The sequence below is a fragment of the Carassius auratus genome, unplaced genomic scaffold (assembly GCF_003368295.1).
Source record: "Carassius auratus strain Wakin unplaced genomic scaffold, ASM336829v1 scaf_tig00214282, whole genome shotgun sequence".
Lineage (NCBI taxonomy): Eukaryota > Metazoa > Chordata > Actinopteri > Cypriniformes > Cyprinidae > Carassius > Carassius auratus.
Window position 1 is genome coordinate 1,303,034 of NW_020527593.1, and position 22,306 is coordinate 1,325,339.

The window sequence follows — 22,306 nt, forward strand, 5'->3', positions numbered from 1 at the left end:
AAATGCAGATAAATAGATAAAACAACAAAAATAATAGTAATAAAAACAATGGCAGTTAATGGCAATTCTTCCACATAGACAAAATGACAGGTTTAACATGATTGGTCCGTTCCAAATATAGCATCTGCAGTAGGGAATATAACCAGTGTTTGATAGGACGGTCATGTTGAGCTTTTTATCATTGAACTAAAAGTTTCTCTTGCAGCAGTCGAGATATTTCCAGTATTTCTCATTTAGAGGAAATTGAGAGTTATCATTCAGCAATAACAGAACAGGATCTTTGGGAAAAATGAAGGGCAGTGAGCTTGTACAAAACATCAAGCATCATATCCCAAAAATGTTTCATGTCTGGACAGTCCCAAAGCACATGCATCAAAGTGTCCAGGCAGCCTGGCCCACACAAATTACCCATAAACCCATAACTTTTTGTATGCGTGTGGTTAAATATCTCCTGTGGATCATTTTAAAATGGATAAATTGATGATTAGGGTTTGTGGATGCTTGAAATGTATTCTCCTCCACTGTCTCCCTTTCAATTTTTCTATGGAGTCAATTCTGATGACTGAACTATTACTTTTGTTTTTTATGATTTGAGAAACAAAGGTAAAAATAAGAAAGTGTTTCTTTGTTTGGCGCGTTAGGAATTCATTTCACTAGTTAGATGATCTGTACCCCAATTTCCATACATGCCAACTTTTAATTACAATTAAACCAACCAATCAGAGCTTGTTTTATTTTCTGGGTCATTTAGTGATGGGTAAATCTGACTGATAAGCCAGGCTGGCAAATTGAGTGGTATATGACTTTCTTTTTTTTCAGGTTTTTTTTTTTTTTTTTTTTTTTTTCAGGTTTTTTTTTTTTATTCGCTACAGTTTTGCTAATAGTGTTTGAAACACAGGCTTACCAGAGTTCACAGTTTACTTCCATTTCAATTTGTGTTTTTAGCCATTCCAGTTTTTTAAATAAATAAATCAATAAAATAGCGATGTTCATAATATACAATACCAAGTTTATTAAAAAGCTAGATTTGGAAACAAATTAGAGCAGAGAACAAATGCAGAGAAGCACATTTTACAATGCTGTGCATGTGATTTACTTTAAATTGTGTGATGCACCAGCTTAACATCTGCTGGTAAGATACTACATCAGCCTTCAGAAACACTTTTTGATCAGCAACCAATTAGAACTGCCAATTTCAGTCAGTTTGTTCCAATATGCATCAGACAGTTAGTGAACAGGCTTTGAATGTGAATGAAAAACAGTCATACTTCTGAGTTGATGTAATTCTCTCTCTTTTGCGGTTTTCTCCTATTGTTTTTCCTTCTCTTTATTTCTGTTATCCCGTTTAGCACATCTCATCTGCTCACACTTGCACACTCTTCCTGTCTCTCTCCCTCTTTTCCACCAGCCATCTCTCTTCCCCGTGCCAAGCCCAGCTGTACAAAGAGCGAGAGGAAGGGAGAGAGAGGAGAGGCTTTCATGGGGAAATCTAGTTAGCAGCATAACAAAAAGCCCAGTGTTTCTGTTAGTAAGCAAATAGCATTTGTGCTTATACAACAGTGGCGACGGTGGCGGGAACGAGCTGCATCCCTGTGGCCTGAGCCCACCAAAGCTCTGAGCCTCTTATTATGGACCTGGAAAGATAGAATCAGTTTGGCATGACCAAATCCTGAGAACTCCAATTCCTCATACTCAGTCCAGTGGTCTGGTACGAGGGGTCCAACGGGACCATCGGTTCTGGTCTGAACCCGGGGAGCAGAAAAATATGAAGGAGGATGTTCTTGAAGAGCAGTAACCTTTCGATGATGAGCGCCTTCCCTATTACAGAGCTGACACGGGATTCAGGGAGAGATGATTTAATGGTGGCCTTTTGTTTTTGCTGACTTCACCTCTTTTATTTTTTCCTTTTGCACTCCCCTCACTATTAAAACCCGAGCGGCAGAGCTGCAGAGTGTTGGAAGAGTGGCCAAGCAGCTGAAATCTATTACGCTATAGCTTCTACGGTGTCTTTTATGCCAGCCTGTTCACTGCAGTGTGTTTGTGCACGGCTGGTCTTCTGGATCGAGCACCTCCCCCTCTTTGTGCATTTGCTAGATGACTTACGCAGCTCAGAGGTGTCTAACTAATTAGCAAAAGCATGGTAGAAACCAGTGAACTGCATTGCTGCCTGGAATTGATCCAGAGCTGAGGTGCCGTAGGACACGGTAGCAAAAACAGCCAAACTTCCCTTCCAAATTCAGAATCAACACCATTTCAATTCTTCAAAGGAATGCTGTGGGTTTAATATACTGTAAAGTACTATAATACAGAACAGAATCTGCTATTATTCAGATTTTTTTTTTTTTTTTTTTTTGTCCAAACAATTTTTCTAATGTATAAATTTGATATGAATTTTTATTTTTATTTTAGTAAAATGTGTTGTTTTTTTAATATATATTTTTAAATGGTTAAAAGTAATATTCTGTGTTTGTATGTCCCCATTTACTTCCATTGCAAGTACCTCACTACAAGCTAGATTTTGGGCAAAAAGAGTCAAATGGATTTATTTTTTTTTTTTCCTGGGAATTAACTTCATGCCACATTTCCCGTTAAGCTTAACTTGCACTGAATCTGGAATGTTTTTATTTTTATTTATTTATTTATTTACATTTTTCAGCATCATTCAAAGCAGCAAACGGACCCTCCCTCAACAGTTAGAGGCAATAATGTGCAGAAGTTGACACATCATGGCCCCCTGCTGTCTACTCAGAGAAACACAATGCGTCCTTTAGGTGGCTGGGGCCGCTCGAAGTTAGCATCCCGGACGGCTGACCTGGCTTTGAGTCCGAGACTAAATGAATGAGTGAGCCGTGTGGTAATGAGATAATAAAAAGGGGTTACTTTGTCAGTGCTTCAGCCATAAGCCCATTCATTGCCCCTCTTCCTTGTAAAACAAAGGCCTCTTAATAATACCATCCCCACCTCAACAGTAAATCAAAAAGGAGGAGGCTCACAAAGGCTTATAATCTGCTCCCTCAATAGAAGAGATTCACAAAAAGCCACGGGGGCACTTTATCACGGCCGGCAGTCAATGGCCAAGTGTCTTGTGTCATATTGATCCCTGTCACGTGGTAGCTCTCCAAGTAATTGCGCTGGACCCATGTGATAAATTTGCTGCATTTGTACCAGCCATGTAGGTGAGAGTAGTGGGTCGAAGAACGAAAGCGTTGCAATGGGAGTCTTGTGTATGCAGGAACACTTTGGATCCAAGTAATTCCAAGAAATTGCCAATTTATCGCTCTATCAAAATGATAGAATGCAATCTTCTGCTGTGCACGTGCAAGACAAAGAACTCTTTCAGACGTCTTGAGGTTTACTTGGTGTTTTGGTTACTGTTATACACATCGCTATTGTTCAAGAGATTTGTGTTTCTGCCACCCAAGCGTTTTCATGGGGAAACTGTGGATATTGCTCTCGCTCACAGGAAGTTAATCCACAAAAGGGCCAGTCAAAATTACCATGCAGATTAATCCCTTAACACAAAACCTTTAATTAAAGTGTTCAAACATTTAGGAAGTAATCCGGTCTTTATTTTGGTATAAAAGGAGTGTTTTAGCTGTAGCTTATCAGGAATAACGATCCTTGTTTGTTGGCTTTTTTTTTTTTTATACTTTGTTTTTTATGATAGTTCTAGATTCAAATTACATTTTGTTAGATCCTCATGTATGAAGGCGTATGAAGGCAAGTATTCTTCATACTTTTAAACAAACTCCTAAGATGTGCATCCAGCATCATTTGTGTGGACATGATACCTGAAACCATGCAGCTTGTTGCAGAGGGCGTGCTATTACTTTTCTATGCAATCAAACTTCAGCTTTTTCCTTAGAGGATGATGAAATAGGTGCCAAAAAAAAAAAAAGATCCCATAGATACTGCTGGTGGATTGACCCGAGCCGGGACCAGTATATCAGACTCAGAGGCTTGTCTTTAAGATTGTTGCTTTTTATTATTAATATTTTACCATTGTTACTTTTTTACTATATACACTGCCTTTCAAAAGGGTTTAAATTATTTAAATTATGAAATGATATAGTAAAACTGTAATGTTGTGACATACTACACTTTAAATAACTGTTTTCCATTTGAAAATATTTGTGTTTATTTTTTATAATTTATTCCAGATACCTTCCATAATCTTTCAGAAATCATACTTTACAGTCACTTTTGATATATTTAATTGCATTCTTCCTGAATAAACGTGTAATTTTCTTTAAATAAATAAAAATGTAATCTTAAAATAAATCCAAACATTTGAATGGTATTTACTGTTAACTTTGTTTTACTGGCTTCCAGTGAAACCTGCTTCATTAGGGCTCAAGCCCGAAGGGGCGAAGAGCCCTATTGTTCTTCTAAGGATTATTAGGGCTCAAGCCCAAAGGGCGAGAGGCCTATTGTTTTCCTTAGGATTATTAGGGCTCAAGCCCAAAGGGCGAGAGGCCTATTGTTTTCCTTAGGATTATTTTTTATTATTATTATTATTATTATTATTATTATTATTATTTTTTTCCAACGTCTCGGGGGCTTTTGGGGCCCTTAACGTGCTTAAAAAGTCTTGAAAATTGGCACACAGATTGGAACCTGCGGCCATTAGGGCCGGGCAGAGACTGATACACGGGCGTGGCACAGGGGCTCTACAGCGCCCCCTGGAATATGGAGGGCCATATATCATACATTCTTGCTCGTAGACGTATGAAACTCGGTACACATATAAATCTCATCAATCCAAACAACTTTTGTATTGCATATCATAGGCTCCGCCCAACAGGAAGTTGGCTATTTAGGGTTTAGTATTCAAATTTTTCGTCAAAGTTGTGGGGGCTTTTGGGGTCCTTAACATACTCAAAAACTCTTGAAAATTTGCGCACACTTTGGAATCTGTGGCCTTTAGGAGCCTGCAGAGGCTGGGACCCGGGCGTGGCACAGGGGCTCTACGGCGCCCCCTGGAACACAGTCAAAAATTTTGATGTATAGCTCACACATACTTGCACATATTCATATGAAACTCAGTACACATATAGATCTCATCGTGCCGAACAACTTTCGTATTGCATGTCATAGGCTCCACCCAACAGGAAGTCAGCTATTTAGAGTTATGTAAAAAGCGCATGCTCTGGAATTTGAAATACTTGTCATAGGATTTTTTCTCGATTGCCGCCAAACTCGGTCAACATGATCTCAAGACACTGGGGATGAAAAATTGCCAGGGGATTTTTGATATCTCGAAAGGTTTGCTCGTGGCGAGGCGTTGAAATTATGGCGAGAAATTAGAAACAGGAAGTGTCTAATACCATCCACATACATTTCCTGATTTTAATCAAACTTCATCAGATTATTCGTTGTATGATGTCGATCGCATATATGTGACTATTAGGAGTCAAAGTTATAGCGCCACCAACTGGCAGAAGGAAGTGTGTCATTTTCAAAATGATTTGAATTCAGCATCTTATTATTACTCGATTTGCTTCAAACTTCATCAGAATAATGTTAAAACACAGCTGATATAAATCTGCAAGGGGGATATTGATATCTAAAAAATTGTTGCCGTGGCAACATGTCAAACTGGAATACTTCTCAGGTGATTTTGAGGCAAATAACATACTTAGAATTTCACAAAACTCTGAACACACATCAGTATTTCTGATAGGAACTTAAATTGTGAATGGATTTTGGATAGCTTGAATGGTTTTGCCGTGGTGATTTTTTTAAATGACCTTACAAAGGGAATCATTATTGTATTTTTAAATTGCAGCTTCCAAACACGTCAAATAATTTTTTCATACAGATGAAAAAGTCATTCTGAGGAAATATGCATAGTTTCACGACTTTACAACACTGTATGGATAACAGAAAATTAAAAAAACTGTCAGACATCTCATCTCACTCTGTCCCTCTGTTTGAGTGTGTGTGCTTAGACTTCCATTGTCTGAGAGAAATAGCGCCCCTACAGGTTCAATTCCCGGACTTTTACTTTCACTTTTAAATCGGTTAAAAATACAAAATACTTAGATTTAATTCACACTGACAAGCTAAACCAACATATCTGATTATTACCGGTTCAGGGCTCATGGATAAATTATTTCTGGCCAGAGATACGTGAGAAATAGGAGAGATGAATCACTGCTGTGATCACGAGCGTCTGGAGTAAAGAGCTCAGAGAAAACGAATTTATTCCTGTTTTAAAGCTTTTAAAAATAAATTATTACAGCGATATCACACAATCAACCAATTAGAACACACCAAGAGCTAAATTAAGATGTTTTTGAACTGTTTGTGTGAAAATGAAATATTTGCAGCTGCCTATCTGAAATCACCGCCTCCGATCAGCGCGTACAGTGTCCAGCTCAAAACAAACGAATTTATTCTTGTTTAAGAGCTTTTTTAAATAAAATATTACCACAAATGCACACAATAAACCCATTGTAACACAACAAGAGCTAAATGCAGGTGTTTGTGACCTGTTTAAGTGTGCAAGACTATTTGAAAGCGCGACTGGCAGAATAACATATCTCTGGAGCTGCAGGATTCTGGCTTTCGTCGTACGAACGAACACATCACGGACAAGATTATTTCAAAACACATAATAGCTTGGCGACTATAAACGAAAACAGCCACGTGAACATAAACTGGATCTACTGGATTTGAATATTAAAGTGACCACATTTACCACTTGTTTCTGTCTTCAATTTTAATCTATATAAAAAAGGAAACTCATTCGACTTGGCTGCTTTTTTAATGTGTGCGTATTTATTTATTTATCTTTTTATACATTTTGTATAATTTCATAGTTTGTGTATTACAATTATAAAAACAAAAATAAAATTAGCCACTCACATAGAAATAGCTTAGGCCTTAACCTTTTTCTGACAGTTTTAGGGATTTTTAAAAATCCTAAAAAAACCTTATTTGTGCTGCAAATAATAATTTCAAACTCATTTGATACTGACCTATGACATCCTGTGACATTATATTTATTTTAATTTACATAATCTCATGGATGTAACAGTAAATCTGTTCAGCTCACAGATCAATACTAAGCTGTAATGCAAGCAGAACTTTCACAAATGCTTATGAGTCATTTAAGGATTTGATAACACTGTAAAATAATGTCTAATTTGTTAACATTAGCAAATTCATTGATAACACTTTATAATAACTGCACTCATTATTAAATAGTCAGTTCATGCTTTATAAAGCCTTGTCCCAATATCAATAGTCAGTAGTAAGCAGTTTATAAATACAGCTATAAATAGCTTGTCCTTGGTTTATAAGCACATTTATTAAAAATGAGAGTAAGTTATCTTCCTATGAAAAATAAAAGATAAAAATAAACAAACAACAACACAGATTGATACAGAACTCAGAAATTTTATTGTGGATTTATGATAAAGCCTGCAAATGAATTCATACTCCTCCTCATACTACTCCATACTCCTTTTTCAACATTATGCCTATATACTGAGATGTTAAATTGTGAATGGGTTTAGGATAGCTTAAATGGTGTTGCCATAGAGATTTATTAAAGTAACATAAAAAAAATACAATAGTTATTTTACTATATCTTTACAATTTTTCATTCTAAATCTTCATAATTTTTTATATAAGTAGAAGTCCTCATTTGAAGGAAGCACAGTAAGTTTCATAGCTTTATCACTTTCAAGAGCCAGCATAAAATTAAAACTATCATAACATATAAATCAAGCTTGCAATTCTTAGTACCAATAATGGCCACCAGATGAAGCTATAGGATCACTTTTAAATAATTATTGTAGAAACAAGTATGATTTAAATCATTTATAGAAATCTTTCAAAGAAAAATAATATGAATTTTATGTATTTTACTGATAAAATGACCCTCACTTTATTAGAATAACAAGCCGAAGTATTGTGAACTGTATATTAAGAATAATTCTTCATAGGCTTTATGGACAGATACGTTTTGAGTGACTCTTGAAGGATCAGCACCACATCCTCTTTTACCACTGTTTAAAGAATGTATCTTACAGAACAGGTGCGGATGAATTTTGAATAGCTTGAATGGTTTTGTCGTGGTGATTTTTTTAAATAACAGTAAAAAAGTAACCAGTAAATGTCTTTTATTTTTTTAAGTACAGCTTCTAAACACTTCAAAAAAATGTACACATAGAATTTTTTACAGAACTGCCACTTTCCTGGAGTCTCAGAATTACAATGTGTCAGGTTCTGAGAAATCAAAGATTCCAAAAAATGATTTAATTAGAATACCATGAAGTATTGTGAAATACTATATATTAAGACTTTATATATAGGCTTTATGAACCGATTAGAGTGACTCGTGAAGGACCAGCACCACCTCCTCTTGTCTGATGGTTTGAGGAATATATCTTCCAGAATCCGGGATTAAGATTTAGGAGCTCATTTTTATTCCACCTCCTTTCCTGAAAGTCTGTCTTGCAGAACTGACTAAAAATTAATCTTCACATTAATTCCTAATTATTTTGCAATTATTTTTGTCAGTTTTTCTTGACCTGTTTTTTTTTTTTTCTTCTTCTTTTCTGACCTCATGACCCAGTCAGCATTTTTGTACAATGGTCAAGTCTTAACTTATCCATTTCTGTATTGCATTTGTGTTTGATATTTCTCATGGGTATTTCATAATTTTCGACTTTGAGTTAAAACAGTTTGAGTTAAAACTCTTTTTTAGTGCATTTCATCTGTAAAAGAAAACATGCCTAATAATTCTGCACATGAATATAAGGAGTTTTTCTCTTCCAGCTTTCCTGGACTATTGTATAGCACTCATAAATGATTAAATAAAAAATAATGGTAGTTATTAAGATTGATATGGTTTGGGATTGGTAAAATGTGCTTGGAAAAAAATCACAATAAAACAATGTTTTAATGTTTAAGTTTGGAATATTAACTGACATGAATGAATGCTATATAAATATTGTTCATGTTAACATAATGTTTATAAATGAAATCTTATCGTAAAGTGTTACTAAAGTTATATATATATATATATATTGTTCTGTGAATGTGATTTTAAAGTCTAGATGATTCGGATTAACCCTTTAACCGCCATATCCTTTAAAACCTCACTGCCAGAGGGATATTGTGAATGCATGTGCCCGCTGGACACAGTTTACCTGATGCCACCGGGGTGGCGATGGCATTGGTGGCTTGAGCCCGCCATCGCTGCTTGCAGCTATATTTTTTTATTATTATTATTATTATTATTTTTTTCCAACGTCTCGGGGGCTTTTGGGGCCCTTAACGTGCTTAAAAAGTCTTGAAAATTGGCACACAGATTGGAACCTGCGGCCATTAGGGCCGGGCAGAGACTGATACACGGGCGTGGCACAGGGGCTCTACAGCGCCCCCTGGAATATGGAGGGCCATATATCATACATTCTTGCTCGTAGACGTATGAAACTCGGTACACATATAAATCTCATCAATCCAAACAACTTTTGTATTGCATGTCATAGGCTCCGCCCAACAGGAAGTTGGCTATTTAGGGTTTAGTATTCAAATTTTTCGTCAAAGTTGTGGGGGCTTTTGGGGTCCTTAACATACTCAAAAACTCTTGAAAATTTGCGCACACTTTGGAATCTGTGGCCTTTAGGAGCCTGCAGAGGCTGGGACCCGGGCGTGGCACAGGGGCTCTACGGCGCCCCCTGGAACACAGTCAAAAATTTTGATGTATAGCTCACACATACTTGCACATATTCATATGAAACTCAGTACACATATAGATCTCATCGTGCCGAACAACTTTCGTATTGCATGTCATAGGCTCCACCCAACAGGAAGTCAGCTATTTAGAGTTATGTAAAAAGCGCATGCTCTGGAATTTGAAATACTTGTCATAGGATTTTTTCTCGATTGCCGCCAAACTCGGTCAACATGATCTCAAGACACTGGGGATGAAAAATTGCCAGGGGATTTTTGATATCTCGAACGGTTTGCTCGTGGCGAGGCGTTGAAATTATGGCGAGAAATGAGAAACAGGAAGTGTCTAATACCGTCCACATACATTTCCTGATTTTAATCAAACTTCATCAGATTATTCGTTGTATGATGTCGATCGCATATATGTGACTATTAGGAGTCAAAGTTATAGCGCCACCAACTGGCAGAAGGAAGTGTGTCATTTTCAAAATGATTTGAATTCAGCATCTTATTATTACTCGATTTGCTTCAAACTTCATCAGAATAATGTTAAAACACAGCCGATATAAATCTGCAAGGGGGATATTGATATCTAAAAAATTGTTGGCGTGGCAACATGTCAAACTGGAATACTTCTCAGGTGATTTTGAGGCAAATAACATACTTAGAATTTCACAAAACTCTGAACACACATCAGTATTTCTGATAGGAACTTAAATTGTGAATGGATTTTGGATAGCTTGAATGGTTTTGCCGTGGTGATTTTTTTAAATGACCTTACAAAGGGAATCATTATTGTATTTTTTAAATTGCAGCTTCCAAACACGTCAAAGAATTTTTTCATACAGATGATAAAGTCATTCTGAGGAAATATGCATAGTTTCACGACTTTACAACACTGTATGGATAACAGAAAATTAAAAAAACTTTCAGACATCTCATCTCACTCTGTCCCTCTGTTTGAGTATATGTGCTTCAGACTTCCATTGTCTGAGAGAAATTGCGCCTCTACAGGTGCAATTCCCGGACTTTTACTTTCACTTTTAAATCGGTTAAAAATACAAACAAATACTTAGATTTAATTCACACTGACAAGCTAAACCAACATATCTGATTATTACCGGTTCAGGGCTCATGGATAAATTATTTCTGGCCAGAGATACGTGAGAAATAGGAGAGATGAATCACCGCTGTGACCACGAGCGTCTGGAGTAAAGAGCTCAGAAAAAACGAATTTATTCCTGTTTTAAAGCTTTTAAAAATAAATTATTACAGCGATATCACACAATCAACCAATTAGAACACACCAAGAGCTAAATTAAGATGTTTTTGAACTGTTTGTGTGAAAATGAAATATTTGCAGCTGCCTATCTGAAATCACCGCCTCCGATCAGCGCGTACAGTGTCCAGCTCAAAACAAACGAATTTATTCTTGTTTAAGAGCTTTTTTAAATAAAATATTACCACAAATGCACACAATAAACCCATTGTAACACAACAAGAGCTAAATGCAGGTGTTTGTGACCTGTTTAAGTGTGCAAGACTATTTGAAAGCGCGACTGGCAGAATAACATATCTCTCGAGCTGCAGGATTCTGGCTTTCGTCGTACGAACGAACACATCACGGACAAGATTATTTCAAAACACATAATAGCTTGGCGACTATAAACGAAAACAGCCACGTGAACATAAACTGTTGAGAAATATATCTGAAGTGGATCTACTGGATTTTAATATTAAGTGACCGCATATACCAGCTGCTTCTGTCTTCAATTTTAATCTATATAAAAAATGAAATTCATTCATCTTGGCTGCTTTTTAATGTGTGTACGTATTTATTTATTTATTTATTATTTTGCTCTAACAAGAATGAATCTATATTTAATTAAATCAATTACATTTTATTTTACATTTGATTTGTCCATATCTGCATCTAAACGCCTAAAAACCTAAAACATGCTCTATTATACTATTGTTAGCAATTTCTTTATCGTCCAATTTATCTGGTGTACACACTTTTATTTTCATAATAAACTTGTTTGTTAGATTATACACAGTTACAGTGGTCTATAATAAATATTAACAGGTTTTATTCAAGCTGTTTAGAATGATTGCAGTAGGCTAATTTTTTTTAATGTAAATCCAAAAAAAAAAAAAAAAAAAAAAAAAAAAAAAAAAAAAAAACATTGGAAAACAATGACTGTTGTACTTTTTTATACATTTTGTATAATTTCATAGTTTATGCATTATAGTTATAAAACAAATAAATGTAGCCACTCACATAGAAATCTTAGGCCTTATCCTTTTCTGACAGTTTTAGGGATTTTTAAAAATCCTAAAAAACCCTAATTTGTGCTGCAAATAATAATTTCAAACTCAAAAAGTAAATAGTCAGTTCATGCTTTATAAAGCCTTGTCCCAATATTAATAGTCAGTAGTAAGCAGTTCATAAATACAGCTATAAATAGCTTGTTTTTGGTTTATAAGCACATTTATTAAAAAGGAGAGTAAAGGATCAGTTATCTTCCTATGAAAAATAAAAGATAAAAATAAACAAACAACAACACAGATTGATACAGAACAGAAAAATAAATTTTATTGTGGATTTATGATAAAATCAGCCTGTAAATGAATTCATACTCCTCCTCATACTACTCCATACTCCTTTTTCAACATGATGCCAATATACTGAGATGTTAAATTGTGAATGGGTTTAGGATAGCTTAAATGGTGTTGCCATAGAGATTTATTAAAGTAACATAAAAAATACAATAGTTATTTTACTATATCTTTAAAATTTTTCATTCTAACTCTTCATAATTTTTTATATAAGTAGAAGTCCTCATTTGAAGGAAGCACAGTAAGTTTCATAGCTTTATCCTTTTCAAGAGCCAGCATAAAATTAAAACTATCATAACTTATAAATCAAGCTTGCAATTCTTAGTACCAATAATGGCCACCAGAGAGAGCTATAGGATTACTTTTAAATAATTATTGTAGAAACGAGTATGATTTAAATAATTTATAGAAATCTTTCAAATAAAATAATATGTATTTTAGGAATTTTACTGATAAAATGACCCTCACTTAATTAGAATAACAAGCTGAAGTATTGTGAACTGTATATTAAGAATAATTCTTTATAGGCTTTATGGACAGATACGTTTTGAGTGACTCTTGAAGGTTCAGCACCACATCCTCTTTTACCACTGTTTAAAGAATTAATCTTACAGAACAGGTGTGAATGAATTTGGGATAGCTTGAATGGTTTTGTCGTGGTGATTTTTTGAAATAATAGTAAAAAAGGAACCAGTAAATGTCTTTTTATTTTTTTAAAGTGCAGCTTCTAAACACTTCAAAAAAAATGTACACATAGAAGACAATTCATTCTGAGGCATATTTCCTCAGAATGACTGGTCTCATGACAATAGTTTCATGACTATACAACACTATATGGATGATAGAAAATTAAAAAACTATCATACATCTGATGTCACTCTGTCCCTCTGTCACTGTAGGTAATGTGTGTGTGTGTGTTAAGTGAATTAGGTGTGAAACTATCAGGGTGCATTTAGTCTCCAGCGCCAACATTTTACAGAACTGCCACTTTCCTGGAGTCTCCAGAATTACTCGGTGTCAGGCTCTGAGAGACTTAAGATTCCAAAAAATGATTTAATTAGAATACCATGAAGTATTGTGAAATACTATATATTAAGGCTTTATATATAGGCTTTATGAACAGATTAAAGAGACTCGTGAAGGACCAGCACCACCTCCTCTTGTTCGATGGTTTGAGGATTAAGATTTAGGAGCTCATTTTTATTCCACCTCCTTTCCTGAAAGTCTGTCTTGCAGAATTGACTAAAAATTAATCTTCACATTATTTCCTAATTATTTTGCAATTCTTTTTGTTAGTTCTTCTTGACCTGTTTTTCTCTTCCAGCTTTCCTGGACTATTGTATAGCACTCATAAATGATTAAATAAAAAATAATGGTAGTTATTAAGATTGATATGGTTTGGAATTGGTAAAATGTGCTTGGAAAAAAATCACAATAAAACAATGTTTTAATGTTTAAGTTTTGAATATTAACTGACATGAATGAATGCTATATAAATATTGTTCATGTTAACATAATGTTTATGAATGGAATCTTATTGTAAAGTGTTACTAAAGTTATATATATATATATATTGTTCTGTGAATGTGATTTTAAAGTCTAGATGATTCGGATTAACCCTTTAACTGCCATATCCTTTAAAACCTCACTGCCAGAGGGATATTGTGAATGCATGTGCCCACTGGGCACAGTTTACCTGATCCCACCGGGGTGGCGATGGCACTGGTGGCTTGAGCCCGCCATCGCTGCTTGCAGCTATATTTCTTCTTATTATTATTTTTTTTATTTTTTATTAAACCTTCCGGGGGGTTTTAGGGGCCTTAACATGCTCAAAAACTCTTGAAAATTGGCACACACATTGGAATCTGCGGCCATCAGGACGCTGCTGAGGCTGGGACCCGGGCGTGGCACAGGGACTCTACAGCGCCCCCTGGAACACCTTCAGAAATCTTGAACCATAGCTCACACACACTTGCATGTATTTATATGAAACTCGGTACACTTATAGATCTCATTAAGCCGAACAACTTTCACACTTTATGTCTTAGGCTCCGCCCAACAGGAAGTCAACTATTCAGGGCTGTTTAAAAAAAGCATGCTCTGGAATTTGAAATACTCCTCTGAGGATTTCAACCCGTTCGTCACGAAACTCGGTGAACATGATCTCAAGACATTGGGGATGAAAAATTGCGAGGGGATTTTTGATATCTCGAACGGTTTGCCCGTGGTGAGGCGTTGAAATTATGGCGAGAAATGAGAAACAGGAAATGTCTAATAACGTCCACATACATTTCCTGAATTTGATCAAACTTCATTGGTTTGTTCGTTGTATGATACAGATCGTATATATGTGACTATTAAGAGTCAACGTTATAGCGCCACCAACTGGCAGCAGGAAGTGAGTCATTTTCAAAATGTTTAGAATTTAGCATCTTATTTTTACTCGATTTCCTTAAAACTTCATCAGAATAATGACAAAACACGGCCGATGTAAATCTGTTGTGGGGATATTGATATCTAATATGGCGTTGCCATGGCAACGTGTCAAACTTGAATGTTCTGTTATGGTGAGTTTGAGGCAGACAACAAGCTCAGACTTACATGAAACTCAAAATACATATCGGTATTATTGATAGCTAGAAAATGGCAAAAGCTTTTAAAAGGGCGTGAAGGAGGCACGCTATAGCGCCACCTTTTGTCAAAAGTGGGGGGGTTAGTTTTAGCTACAGACACAAAACTTGGTACATAAATTGTTCTAATCAAGACGGACAACTTTCTAATTCACAGTCATAAGCTACGATCAACAGGAAGTCGGCTATTTTGATTTGAATGTGTATTTTTGAGATTTTACAGTTGTGAATTAATGCATACTCCTCACAGGGGAAGTACACTATACACACCAAACTTTGTCTACATGAAGAAAAACCATTGAGGAACTTAAATTGCGAACGGATTTTGGTTAGCTTGAACGGTTTTGTCGTGGTGAATTTTTGAAATGACAGTAAAAAGGGAAACATTAATTGTCTTGTATGTTTAAATTGCAGCTTCCAAACACTTCAAAGCATTTTTTTATACAAAGATCAAATCATTCTGAGGAAATATGCATAGTTTCACGACTTTACAACACTGTATGGATAAAAGAAAATTAAAAAACTGTCAGACTTCTCAACTGACATGATCTCACTCTGGCCACCCTGTCTGTGTGAGGGAAGTGAGGGGGAGAGGGAGGGGGAGTGTGAGGGGGTTGGTGACTGTGACAGTGTGTGTGGACTGTAGGGAGGGGCTGTCTGGCAGAGAGAGAGAGAGGGAGACCTAATCATCCCTTTAATAATCAGGAAAAAAAAAAATTGTATTTTAAATTGTTATTGTTTTTGTTGTTGCTAATGGTGGTGTTTTTTCCTTACATTACAGGTTAAGAAATCTCTTAAGGCCTTATCCTTTTCTGTCAGTTTTAAGGATTTAACAACATCCTAAGAACCCTAATTTGTGCTGCAAAAAATAATTTCAAACTCATTTGATACTGACCTATGACAACCTGTGACGTGACATGACATTTATTAATCTCATGGATGTAACAGTAAAACTCTTCAACTGACAGATAAAGCTGCAATGCAAGCAAAACTATTTCACAAATGCTTATAGGTCATTAAAATCATTACAAAACACTAATACATTATTTAAGGATTTGGTAACACTGTAAAATAATGTCTAATTTGTTAACATTATGCAGTATAACATAGTATGCAGCCTTCGTAGGGCACCAACTCCCAGAGGGGGCACCATCCCAGTTGCTCAAAAAACAAAAAAAACAAAAAAACATGCGCCATTCTCCCATCCACACTCGCGACCGCTCACACCTCATGTTTGCGGCTGAATGTTCGTAATTGATGGATGGACATCTATGCCTGGGTATAGGACATCAGCAATCCGGCACAGAGAAAAGAAAACTAAAGAAAATAAAACAGGCATAAAGTTGTCTTGACATTGGACTTTCTAGAGTCTCAAATTTAGGATCGGTCTCTAAAGTTACATGTGATATTGTTATACACTTTTCTAACGTCAGTAGCATTTGAAGAGAATGACTTACAGTCATAAAAACAACTGTAATTGTTCATCTAGGTGACAGCTATAATGCACAATTAAATTGAATGTTTGATATTTATTACAACAAACTGTAAGTCATATGTAAATTATGCTACTTTTTCACATGGGCTCAAATGCAAATTTGAAGCTCAATAGCATTTGAGAAGAAAGACTTGCAGTCACAAAACAATTGTAATGTGTTCATATAGGTGTCAGCTACAATGCACACCTTATACATTTTTTATAAATATTAAAATAAAGTGTTACTAAAGTTATATATATTGTTCTGTGTATGTGATTTCAAAGTCTAGATTGGTCGGATTAACCCTTTAACTGCCGCATCCCTTAAAACTGATTGTCAGAGGGTTACTGTAAATGCTTATGCCCGCTGGGCACAGTTATCCTGATGCCACCGGGGTGGCGTTGCACTGATGGCTTGAGCCCGACATCGCTGCTTGCAGCTATATTTTACTTTAATCCCTTTAACTTCCAAATATTTCTGTAAACTTGTTAGTTTATTCCATCAAATAATAAATAGCAAGAGCTATTCTGCTTTTTTAGGCTCAGTAAATGTTTAACAATTTGCATTTTATCCTGCTTTTATATTTTGGCGAATGTCTGTAGTTCAGGACTGATCAGTTTATTCTGATCCTCTCAAACAAGGCCACGCTATCATTTAATGAGAACTGATATTCATCTCCAGAGTGAAGTTTCTGTTGTGCCCCTTCGCTATCTCTTTTCCAATTGGGCCTAAATATTCCAAGAATTATTCTGATGTTGGTGATTGCCCATATCTTTGCAAGATGATTGCATTAATAACGGTCTGTAAAACTGCAGCCGAGAGCCAATTTAACTAAAATATGTCCTCTTTGCTTTATCCAGGGAGATTTAGAATCGTACATTATGGTGTTAAAACATCCTTTGATTAAATGGAGTTGTCTTGTGTTATCTCTCCAATCACCGGGCTGTGTAGACGAATGCCCCTGCCCTGAACCTGGCTGACCGGATCAGTCTTTAAATGGAGCGTCGGGCTGAAATAGAGTTCTTAGTGCTCGGATGAGAAGAGATCAAGCAACAGAGCCACCGGGCTTTCAGCCTGCACCGAGAAACCAGCGAGATGACGAGGGAGGGTGGCTGAGCATGCCAGGGGGTCTCTAAGAACTCCTCTCAGAGATTAAACCGTAGATGAAAGAGGATACGCATCGCTAGCCCAGAGCAACATGTGTCACAGACAAAAGCAATCAATCGTGGTTTTCCCCTCACCTCACATCCCAATGAGATTACATCAATCAATAGACTCTCTTATGAGTGATTGGATTCTGTCCGAGATCGGATGAGGAGAGAAACGAGCAGCTCAATTTTCCCAATGATTAAAGCAGGCCCAAATTGCTTTGATAACATCAAGGACTTTGTGACGGGGTCCAGAAGGGCAGTGTGCGGAGCAGATAGATGTTGGCGCCTGCGTGTTGCAGGAAAGGGGATGACGCGTCACCTCATGGAGCAGAGACTCTTCAGAAACTTCTCACATAGTGCTAGTGGAGTGGTGCTTTGTTATTAGTACAGCACAAGACTTTCATTCGGAAGTACAAAGTAGAATTTGATCACTTCTCTGCTGTAGAAGAATCATGCTGGCTTTCTATTATCCATTCATTTCAAATCCCAAATCAGTGGTTCTCAACTGGCTTTGAAGATTTTATGTTGAACATCAAATAGCAACTCAACATAGTACTGGTATATGTGTGTGTGTTTATATGTTAACATAAATATGAGTCTTTACATTCTGTCTTCATTTAAAAACAGATATTTAAGTCTTTATTTAGGTCTTTATACTGTCACTTTGATCTTTTTAATGCATCCTTTTGGAATAAAAGTATTGTAATAATTTTTGCTTTAGATAATTTTATGGGAAATCATTTCCCTCTCTCTAATCCTATAAAATGTTCTGTCTTAAATACATGATTCATGAAGAATTTGGTTCCAAACCACCAACATTGTTGTGTATTTTCATCAGTTTCAAAATTAAAAATAACTTTCATATTGATTCAATGGATTTATTGCATTGAAAAAAGGTATGGGTTTATTGCATTTTGGGGGGAAAAATAAAAAATTGTGTAATAAATATTTGAAAATCAAAACCTGGATTAGATTTTTTTTTTTATGTTATTATAACCTAAAGATGCTATATATATATATATATATATATATATATATATGAAAGTTTGAAACAGAAAATAGTGGTTTTCATCTTTGCCACTTTCTTGGAAAAGAAAACACATTTTTAATCAAATTAGTCCAAATGGATTTATTGCATTTTAGAACCAAACTCTTCATAAGATTATAATCTAATTATAATTTAACTATAGTTTATTTGCATTTAGCATTGTTGTGTTCCTGCTGTTCTTGATCCATCAGGAAAGAACTGCAATTGAATGTCAGGTTATGATCCACTGTCAAACAGTTTTCTGCTGGAACAAGATGCCAACACAAAATGTACAAAATGCAACCAAAACCCAAAGAAGCGATATTAGAAAGTATATAAATATAGTAGATTTGTTCTCAGTCCACACAAAGACTTACTAATGTATTTCTTTATTCTGCTGCAAATGAAAAAGACATTGAAAGTATATATATATATTCATTTTGAAAGGTTACTTCCTGTTGAACCGCCTATGATGATTGGCCATTGTCAATTTGAATTCTAATTAATCACTGGGCCGTCTGTCTGCCTGGGTTTGCATCACTGAGCAGTGTTTTAATTCAAAGATGTTAAACCGTGATACACAGCAAATGCTACAAAAGGTTCATTAAGGCAAAGTAATTAAAGAAGTAAATGGCGAATTGGGTCGTGCTCCGCTAATAAAACGCAAGCCTCCCGTGGCTGCCGCAGGTCCTAAACTTTCCCCCCGCAGAAAGCCAGAGGAGTCTTTCACTATTTCTTTATTTGCCTGAGCGAGGGATTCATATGAAATCAATCGGCAACTGTGTGCAACAATAGCCGCGTGCTCATTAGAGTAGCACACACGCACTCCTGGTCATTTGTCTTCTTTTCACAAGGAAGCCTGGAGGTGATTTAAATTCCCCTTCCTGTGCAGATATGCCTGCTCAGCCCCTCTATGTGTGTGTGTGTGTGTGTTTGAGAGCACCACTCTGGGTTTGTACTGGTGTCCTGGCCTCACAAAAGAATGTGCATTTGTGGTTACGTTTGTAATTGTAGTTGTCATCTTGCTCTTTGATTTCATTGTCTGTCTCTTGTTTGTTTTTTAACCTTGATAATATTGCAGTAAAACTTTCAGGATAATTGTTACTCGTGTTGCTTTAATGATTTTCTTTTAAAAAGTATTAAATGCAAGTTAAGCGTAATGGGGAGCATTTGAGGCATACAGTTTATTAGCACCAAAATTCATATCCACTTGAACCTCCTTTGTTTAAAAAATAAAAAAGGGAAATAACGAGACACTTGGGCTACAACCAGTCACTTGCAATGGAAGTGAATGGGACTGATCCAAAAGAAATAGCCAATAGTACAGTCACAAGATACAAACAGTATGTTTACATTGTTTTGCAACCCTGTAAGCATGTAAATGGTGTAAAAACTGAATGTAGTAAAAAAAAAAATTTCAGCAGTTGTGTGTGTGTGTGTGTAGGTTTACATGTATTGTATAGTTAAAAATATATTTAAAATAATATATAAATTATAATACACTGTAAATCATTCCCATTTACATCATTGCAAGTTCCTCAATATATTTTTTCTTGCTTTATTTATTTATTTTTATTATTTATTTTATTGATTGATGAGTAAAAATTACTTCTTGTGGCAAACTATGCCACTAATACATATTTTGAACTCTTTAATAGGAAGAAAAATTATTTAACAGATCTAGATTAGAATAGGTTATTAGATTAATATATATATATATATATATTATGCTTAAAAACCAAATGCTTCATACAGTCTTATGCAAGACTACTTCATGTTAGCTGTCTGGCTCATTTAACAGCTCTTTATGGACAAATTAATAAAACACAAGGGCATTTGTTTGGATATGGGCAAAAATTTGGGAATCTTTCCATAGCAAGATATTTTTCACCCTTTACCCACTCTCAATCTCTTCAGATGAGGATCGTTTAACGGAGGCAGCTTTGAGTTGACAGTCTGTTGCCGAGGGCAAGCCATTTTCTCATTGCTCTGTCACAATAAATATATGGATTAGAAACATGAAGAAATGGCGCATGCTGAGGGACAAGCAGTGTGCATCTTTAAATGAGCTTGTGAATCTACTGCTGCTACAGTCTCATGTTGGATGAACTGATGAAGTGTGTGTTTAAGGCAAATTTACACGCTTTTATTTATTTCTTTCTTATGCAACTGGCATTTAACAGACCAGTGTTTTGTGTTTTTAGGATTAGGATTTATTATATATATATATATATATATATATATATATATATATATATATATATATATATATATATATATATATATATATATATCAGGGTTGTTATAATAACCGCAGGTGAAAGTTGACTCATTCCCATTTGCTCTCTTTGGACTTGAGAAGTTTATTTGGTTGCTTGATCAGACACAGTGTGAAATGTGTTGTGTGGATATGAGCAGAAAGCATCATTGTTGTCCTTTTGATGTTCAGTCAGACTCTAAATGGCATGTAAACCTTTTGAACATCAATATGTGCTAGTTTTTGGTGTTTCTGCCATCATATTTCCTTAATAAATGAGCCTAATAAAGCAGAGTGCATTTGACCTTTTTTGCATTTTCTCAGTGATATGCAGTACTAATGACCAGAAAACTACACTAATGTGCTGTACAATATGCTGTGTTATAGTCGTCCGGTGTTGACAGAAGGTGTGCATGTGTATTCGGCATGAGTCTCTTTGCTCATTAGCACTGAGCCGCATCCTCATCCAGTCCTTTAATTAGCATTTGAAGTCTGTGATGGGCCTGAGTTTGAAAAGGGCTTCCATGTCGCACAGCATCACATTCAGTGACACCAAGAACAACCCTGCCTCCACTAAAGTCTCAGTGTTCCCACTCGTTCACCTGGCAGAAAACAAAGAAAAATATGGCACCTGTTCCTGTCTTTTTCTATCGCCTCATCCTGCGTACTCGCTGATAAGAACGCCGCGTCCCCTGTCCCGTAATGGAGACGAGGATTGGGAATGGGGATTGGGCCTGTTGACCTCCCCGGCTCTTATCGGCTTTATCTGATTTACATTGCCAAATCTGAATCTTCTATATTGATTACAACATAATTACTTAATTATGGCCAGGAAGGAGAGGAGAGCATGGACTGCAAGGTGAAGGGCACCTGGGTTCTCCGAAGATACACCTTTATGAATGTTAAATGAGAACTTAATGCACTGTGTTTCTTACAATAGTCTTATGAATGGAGATATAGTTAATGTGTTTTGACAGCTGTCATTTCAGCATGTTAATTCATTAATTAATTCAAAACGTAATAAAAAGATGCATTTGTTGGTGCTGCTTATTTTTGTAGACTGTTTCATTATTTGATGAAAAGAACTTCCTTCATGAAATAGAACTTTTATACCATTATAAAAGTTTTTTTATATATGGACCTTGGCTTTTTTTTTTTTTTTTTTTTTTTTTTTTTTAAATGTGTCCTTGCAGAATAAAAGTACTCATCATGTAATATAACACAATAGCCCCAAATTCTTCTGAGGATGTTGCATTTTGTTTTGAGTAGCAATATCCAGTACAGCTCTTTGTACGGCTGCTGAATAGCGTAATAATAGAAGCAAGATGGAGGTCTTTTACAGTTTATGTAAAATCGGACACAACCTGGAGATGGCTGTTGAGCAGACCTATAACTAAGGACAGAATCTCAGTGTCTTTCTTGACACCTTGACTCTGGAATAAAAATCTTACAGAGAT

At 35.8% G+C, this 22,306-nt stretch overlaps 1 protein-coding gene across 1 annotated transcript in view; it reads left to right on the plus strand.

The window, feature by feature from the left end:
- Positions 1 to 22,306, plus strand: part of LOC113091751 (PHD finger protein 14-like) — an 84,218-nt gene that overhangs the window by 42,526 nt on the left and 19,386 nt on the right. The window lies entirely within an intron of this gene.